The following is a 7,816-nucleotide window of genomic DNA, read 5'->3' as shown; positions in this document are numbered from 1 at the left end:
TTGAGCCACAGCGCCACTTCCGGCTTTTTTCTTTTTGCTTATGTGGTGCTGAGGAATCGAACCCAGGGCCTCAGGCATGCAAGGCAAGCGCTCTATCACTGATCCACTTTCCCAGCCCCCTTTAAGTCTTATTCTTTGAGAACAACTTAGGGTCCTTCCCAGTTCCACAGGCCAAATGGTCTGTGTTAGACTTCTCTCCTTATCAGTCCTGTTAATAAAATAATATAATAATTATTTCTGGTACAGGGCCTCATGCTTTTCCTGAGCTATATAAATCGAGACTAGCACTCTACCATCTGAGCCATACCTCCCTCCACCTTTTGCTTTTTGGTGGCTATTTGGAGGTAAGAGTCTCATGGATTTGTTTACCTGGGCTGGGTTTGAACCTTGCTCCTCAGATCTTAGCTTCCTGAGTAGCTAGGATTACAGGTGTAAGCCACTGGCACCCAGTTCAGTCTTGACTAATTATAATTGGTTCCAGGCCTGGGGCTTAACACATGATCTACAATTTCACTTGCTCTTGTTTTGATACCCTCAACTCTCGACCCTTTTTCTCTTAAAGCAGAATCCCAGTAATGGACCAAGCCACAAGTATGTCTGAGAATCCAACAGATAGTTCTGGAGGAAACAACAGAGTTATATCTGCCGGCCAGTGCAGAGCAACATGAAGAAGTGTCATGGGACCTTTGCAAAGCGCAACAAACCTCTTATCAAATGGAAGCTACCCTTAGTCCCCCCACCCTGCATTTGAATAGAGATACTTCTACTTTCTCTGGGCAAATACCAAGTCATCATCCACTCTACCTATGATTCTCAGAGTCATGCCAGCTCTTACTTCAGAATACTTTGAGTCAGATCACCATCAGATCACCTTTCATGTCACCCTTGGTGGTGGCTGCTGGGCCATGTCCCTTCTTTCATACCTGTCCCTTTCATCCTGTTCGCCACTTAACAGCCAGTGTAACCAGCAACCCAGTCATGTGGGCTCCCTGTTGTTTTTGTTTTGTTTTGACAGTCCTGGGCTTGAACTCAGGGCTTGGGCACTGTCCCTGAGCCTCTCTGTGCTCAGGGCTAATGCACTAGCATTTGAGCCACAGCAAACTTGCGGTTTTTTTTTTTTTTTTTTGAGTAGTTTATTGGAGATACACAGGGACTTTCCTTTGGGGGCTAGCTTTGAACCATGCTCGTCACATCTCAGCCTCCTGAGTAGCTAGGATTACAGGTGTGAACCACTGGTGCCCCTCCCTGGTTTTTTCCCTCCCTCCTTTCCTTCCTTCCTTCCTTCCTTTTCCTTCTTTCTTTCTCTTTCTTTTTTTCTTCTTTCCTGTGTTGGCACTGGGACTTGAACTCAGGACCTTGAGATCTCACTAGGCCTCCTTCCCGCCCCCAGGCTAGCTTTGGACTGCCATGCTCTAGGCCCCAGCTTCCTGAGTGGCTAAGATTGCATGTATAAGCCACAGTTGCCTGGTCCCATTCATATTTCAATGTGCTCATGTCTTCTTTCCCATCACTCACTTTTCATTGTTCACAGTAGGATTTTCTACACTTGCTCTTTCTGCGTCCTCACTGTCCTCAGGAGGGAAGAAGGAAGAGAGGAAGAAAGACAGAAGAAGCAAGAGGGAAAAGAAGGGAAAAGGAAGAGGGAGGGGGAGGAGAAGGAGAAGAGAAAGAAGAGAGATTGATTGGCTTTCTTTTTTTTATTGTGAAAATACTGTACAGAGGGGTTATAATTACATGAGCAAGGTAATGAAGGTAATGAGTACATTTCTTATCAAGCATTGTTGACCTTCCTATCCCTTTCTATTCCCCCCCCCCCCCCCCCCCCCCGTGCCAAAGTTGTAAAGTTCATTTTTTGACATAACGGCTTGTACATCTCATTGTTGCAATGGGTCCACCTGTATCCCTATTTAAACAATTTGTTTTTTCCCTTCCCCTCCACAAATTATACTAACATCAAATACAGTAAAAACAGGGGTTGATTGGCTTTCTTGTCCTGACTCGGGTGGGTGGCCCCATCTTCAGCATGGATGTGGTGGGCCAAATAAGGTCCTCTTCTGCCATCTGCTGGCCATATGTGAACACAGCCCTCGCAGCCCCAAACACATCTGTGTTCCTGATTCTCAGCATTTTCAAATGTAAACAAATGATGTGACAACCAAACCATATTAGGTCCCAGAATCTCCCTTTAATGTTGAATAAATGAATAAGATCAGAGGGTAACTTATTCTATGGTATCATTGCTTTTTAATTCCCACATTCTGAAAATTAGCATCAATTAGTTATACAGGGGCTTTTATATTTGACATGTCTGTATATGCATATGCCATACCTTGCTCAAACTCATTCCTTCCATTAGTCCCCTTTATCCCTTACCCCTTGCCAAAGCAATCTCAGCAAGCTTCACTGTTCCATTTTCATACCAGGACATACATAAAGTGTTTTGATTACGTTTGTCCTCTTTCATCCTGCCCTTTCCTTCCCTTCTCATTGAGTCTTATTCTTAACAGTAAAAACACGTCTCTTGGTCCCTAACTCAAGGTTCTTTCTTTTTTGTTCATTAAAAGTTTCCTTCTTCATTTCTCATATGTTTAATGATCTCTTTCTTTCTTTCTCCTTCCCTGTCCTTCCTTCCTTCCTTCTTTTTTATAGTATTGGGGTTTAAACTTAGGGGCAAGCAGCTCTCGGGGCTGATGGGTTGAGAGGCAAGCAGGGTCGGGCAGCTGGGCTCGGCTCTGAGTGGAGTCAGGATGGACAAGGACCTGCCGACCATCCTGAAGATCCTCATCATCGGCGAGAGTGGGGTGCGCAAGTCCAGCCTGCTCCTGAGGTTCACAGATGATACTTTTGATCCAGAACTTGCAGCAACAATAGGCGTTGACTTCAAGGTGAAAACAATTTCAGTGGATGGAAATAAAGCTAAACTTGCAATATGGGATACTGCTGGTCAAGAGAGGTTTAGCACTTTAACTCCCAGATACTATAGAGGTGCACAGGGTGTTATATTAGCTTAGGATGTCACAAGAAGAGACACTTTTGTTAAACTGGATAATTGGTTAAATGAATTGGAGACCTACTGTACAAGAAATGACATAGTAAACATGCTGGTTGGAAATAAAATTGACAAGGAAAATCGTGAAGTTGATAGAAATGAGGGTCTGAAATTTGCAAGAAAGCATTCCCTGTTATTTATAGAGGCAAGTGCAAAAACCTGTGATGGTGTACAATGTGCCTTTGAAGAACTTGTTGAAAAGATCATTCAGACACCTGGACAAGGGCATGAAGCTGTCACACAGGGAAGAGAGTCATGGCAGAGGAGCCTGTGGTGGTTACTGTTCTGTGTTATAAACTCTGGGAAATTCCATCTCTTGCATATTTGATCAGATAGTGACATCTCTCTGTATATAAACTCACTGCTATTTTAGGGACCTTGCAGTTTGCACGTAATTGTTTTGTATCATGGCAGTAAATACCTGCAAGAAATCCCACTTATTGGCTTTCCCAGGTAGAATGTTATGGTGCGCATGCACAGTTCACAGTCTCTAGGTTTTTATGTAACATAAAATAGGTGACCTTTAGGAGTACATTGGATTTTATGATTTACATTTATCATGTAATTTTTAAAACATCCACCTGTTTAGTATACATTGATACAGAGTTTACATTTGGTCTCCTTTTTTTTTTTTTGCTTAAATACTCCTGTCAATTACTGAATTACTTGGTATACAGGTATCATACCTGTCAGATTTCCTTTGAGGAATAACACAGATTTTCTAGAATGTGGGAGATTCTCTTAGTACTGAACAAAATTCTCAGAATGTAGCCCAGGTCAATTCATAATTAAATCTCTATTTGTTCTGATGATGCCTCTAAAATGTACTTACATGTTAAAGAAGTTTGAGATTTTTTAATTTACTGCAATGATTAGTTAAGTTATTTAACTGGAGTTTTAATCCTGTAATGTATCATTGGATTCATGATCTTTTCACAGTGTTTAACTGCCTGGTATTTGGCAGAATGGCAATAAGGTTTTCCCCATTTTGGTCCCAGAACAGAGCAGAGCCATGTGCTTCGTACTTTCAACTTTGAAAGCCAACATCTTTCCTTTCGTATGCTGTTGGTGTTCATCCAGGTACCTCAACTTTACCCATGAAATGTCTTTGAATATCTGTATCTTATGACTTTCATAAGTGGCTAGTTGATTTTCAAAAACCTATTTCTGTATTTTGAAGGTGAGGAGAAAAAACATTTGAGAAAGGCATATTGCTTCCAGATTCTGACATGTGTGGGAAAATGCTGTTGCAATGAGAAGGTAGATAAGTTGCTATAACATGTAACCAGTAGTTTATCAAAACCAACTTGTACAGACTAATACATTTTTCACAGTATTCAGTTTTCTAACCTCTTGCTATTGTAATTCTATTTTATCTTCACTTATCCATTATTTAATTTACTTTGACCTCTGCTATATTAAGCCCCAGATAAGTACTTTGTTTTTTTTTTTAAGGCTGGTCACTGTAATACCCCTCATTAAGATTCTGATATTAATTTCTTGTCAGTTCTCTATGTACAATTGCAAATGATAAAAGACTTTTGTGAATCTTAAAAAAAAAACTTGGGGCTTGAGTCATGTTCCAACCCTAATGATTTCAATGTTTTAATACCATGTTCTAGGTGGTTATGCTTGCTAAATATAGCCATAGCTCTGAGATTCATCCAAGTTCTGTTGTGTAGCAAGCATCTGTTCATTCTCAATGGATTGTAATCCATTGTGTGGTACTGTTATGATTTATGCATTCTCTCTGGTGGTGGACATCGGGTTTGTTTCAACTCTTCTGCCATTAAAAACTGTGGTGGTGAACATTTTAGTATATGTCTTCTGGCAACATATAAGTGCATTTCTACACCTAGGACAATTGGTGGCCTGCGGAATGTGCATGAGGTTTGCTTTGGAAGTTCAAGGCGTCATGGCTCCAGTCGCCTACATTCTAATCTGGTCTGAAGTGTAGAGTTTCTTTCTGCTTCTCCTGAAGGGGTTGACACTGGGTCATTATCCATTTTGTTCTCTCTTGGCATGTGACTGACCTGAGAAAACAGAATCTTACCACGGTAGATGGGTGGTGGGGGGCCCTGCATTTGCATCAAAGGATCCCTGGAGTATGCTTTGGACCACCATGGATATCATTTTATGTCTTTGATAGTTATTCTATGACTACCGGTCCCCCACTATCAGATTTTTATAATGCCATAATTCAATTTTTAAAAAGCATGCCTGCAAGACATGGAGATTAACTTCTGAGCCATCAGAGAGAGATTTGATTAGGGCTTATTGTGTTTTATGTTTGTTTTTTATTGGCATATATTAATTACACAAAGTAGGGGTTTTATTGTGACATGTTTATTTATGCATATAACACTATAATCATACTCCTCCTACCTTCTTTTATCCTCCCTCCCTACATTCATTTTCTTCTATAATGAGTTTTCCTCTTTTTTTCAGCTCTTGATACAGAAGAACAGCTGGCAAAGAGTGGTAGGACAGTACTCTGAGTGGCCTTGGATGGAGCAGTTATCCCCCTCTCTTTCTTGATTGGATCCTCAAAACAAGTGTTGAATGAGCTGGAAATGCGGTGTCCTGAGATCAGGGGGTCAAGGTCAGAGTCTGAGCCCTGTTCTCATCCCTTTGGAAAAAAACATGTCTGCTCTTCAAGGCAACAAAACAAAACAAAAATGAAAAACAAAAACACAAAACACACCAGATGGGCTGCTACAGTCTGGGGCCCCTTAGTATGGTACAAGTGGAGTATGCCCATTGATACTATACTTACCCCAACAAGCTTCCCTTAGTCTTTGGGGACCAGCTTTGGGAATCCTAGGCTCCTGTGGACCTTGGTGCCTATTGGTAAGCAATAAACCCATTTCCTGTATCTTGTTGCCTACAAGGCTATGCAGTCTGACGGTCTCAGCGACCTGGTGAATTACTGCTCAGTAAACCTAAAGTACAATCGATGAATTATTAGGGTGCACCACCAACCAAAGAAATAAAACATTGCCAGCACTAGCCAAATTCAGGAAACACCCTGTCTTAAGTTAACTTTCACCCAACTCAGAGGCTGGGTGATGTCTAAAGTGGAGAGGTTTCTTTGGGTTTATCGTTCCAGAGGTTCCAAAGTTTAAGATCAGATGCCAGTATCCGCTCAGCTTCTGGTATGGACTTTGTGTTTCTTCAAGTCTTGGTGGAAAGCAGGTAGGAAGTGGGTATATGTGAAAGAGGGAAAGAAACTATAAGGCCCAGGAGGGATGATGTGCTTTCTAAAAACTTGCTCTCAGCCAGACCCTAGTGGCTCATGCCTATAATCCTAACTACTTAGGAGGCTGAGCTCTGAGAATCTTGGCTCAAGCCAGCCCGGACAGGAAAAAAAATCTGTGTTACTTTTATCTCAATTAATCACTAAAAACTGGGAAGTGGAGTTGTGGCTCCAGTGGTAGAGTCCCAGCCTTGAGGGGAAAAGCTAAGGGACAGCCCTATTACTAGTACCAGCACGTGTGTGTGTACACACACACACACACACACACACCAGTACAACAAAAAACCAAGCAAGCAAACAAAAACAACAACCTGCTCTTATGAGAGCCAGATTCCCACAAGACAGGTATTGAGCCATTCAGGAGAGCATGCCCTTAATCCTGAACACCTAGGCCCCACCCACCCCCAAACACTTTTACATTGAAGAATTAAGGTTCAAACACAAGCTTTTGGGGAACATTCAAACCAAAGCACTTCCCAAATACAAATTCCTGCCTCTTCCCCAAAGGACTTGGCTTCTTAGACTATTGTTTTTGATTTACTTGCTGGTTTGGAACTTTCCATAATTAGAACCATAGAGAATGTATTCTTCTGAGCTTGGCCTCTTTGATGAAGCACGAGATTTTTATCCACATGTGTGGTTGGAGTTCATACATTTTTATGCATTTTTTTCTTACACCATCTTTTCTTTTTCTTTAGCCTTGCTCAAACCCCGGGCTTTGCTCATATGAGGCAAGCATACCACCAGTCCTACCTAATCTATTTTTGCTGGATATTTGGACTGCTTCTCATTTGTAGCCATGTTAAAAGCGTGCTCATCCCATGATGCACATGTGGCACTGGCACGTGGAATGGAACGGATGGCTCATAAAGTCACTTTGATTTGTGGTGGGAGAGTGAACCAGGTTTCCCAAATGGGTTCACCAACCCATAAACTCTTCAGCAAGATGGGGAAATGCCAGTCTTTCCTAAGCTTTCTTATAACGTACTTGTTTGGTTTGGTTTTACTCTCTGGGCTTGCTATTGTAAACTGTAAAATTAGGGCTGGCTTGTTTTGAAGCAGTAATAGCTGACAGATACACATTACTTTGGGGGAGTCATCAAGTTCAAGAGGGATATTTGGGAACAAGTGTGGCCCAATCCCAGCAAAGGGATCTGGGAGGAATGGATCAAAGGATTGAGGCCCTAGAAAGTACATGTCATAGACAAAGAAATGTAGAGGACATTCTTTAGGTTCTTTTCTACTAGGCTCAGGAGTGACCTTGTCCTCTCACTGACCAATTCTTGGCTAATGAGGAAGAACTTCATTCTAGAAATTCAGAGCTGCTGGTCACTCTGCCACTAGATGAAAAACCTGCAAAACTATAGTGTCATACTCCAATCTTCCTTTTGGACTGCAGACTCAAACCTGGACAGTTCAGTGGGCATGAAGTCTTTGCTGGATATTAGGAGTTCCTAAAAGGGGATCAGGAGGGTAGGGGATCATGACTTAGTCCTCAGCCACTCAACAGC

General features: G+C 41.9%; 1 pseudogene; it reads left to right on the top strand.

Moving 5' to 3' along the window:
• The first annotated feature begins 2,747 nt into the window (after positions 1 to 2,747).
• Positions 2,748 to 3,383, top strand: LOC122120319 (annotated as a pseudogene).
• Positions 3,384 to 7,816: the final 4,433 nt, after the last annotated feature.

The sequence above is a fragment of the Dipodomys spectabilis genome, unplaced genomic scaffold (genome assembly GCF_019054845.1).
Source record: "Dipodomys spectabilis isolate Male_0828 unplaced genomic scaffold, ASM1905484v1 ptg000175l, whole genome shotgun sequence".
Lineage (NCBI taxonomy): Eukaryota > Metazoa > Chordata > Mammalia > Rodentia > Heteromyidae > Dipodomys > Dipodomys spectabilis.
Note: the sequence above shows the minus strand (reverse complement) of the source record. Positions and strands in the feature narration are given on the sequence as shown.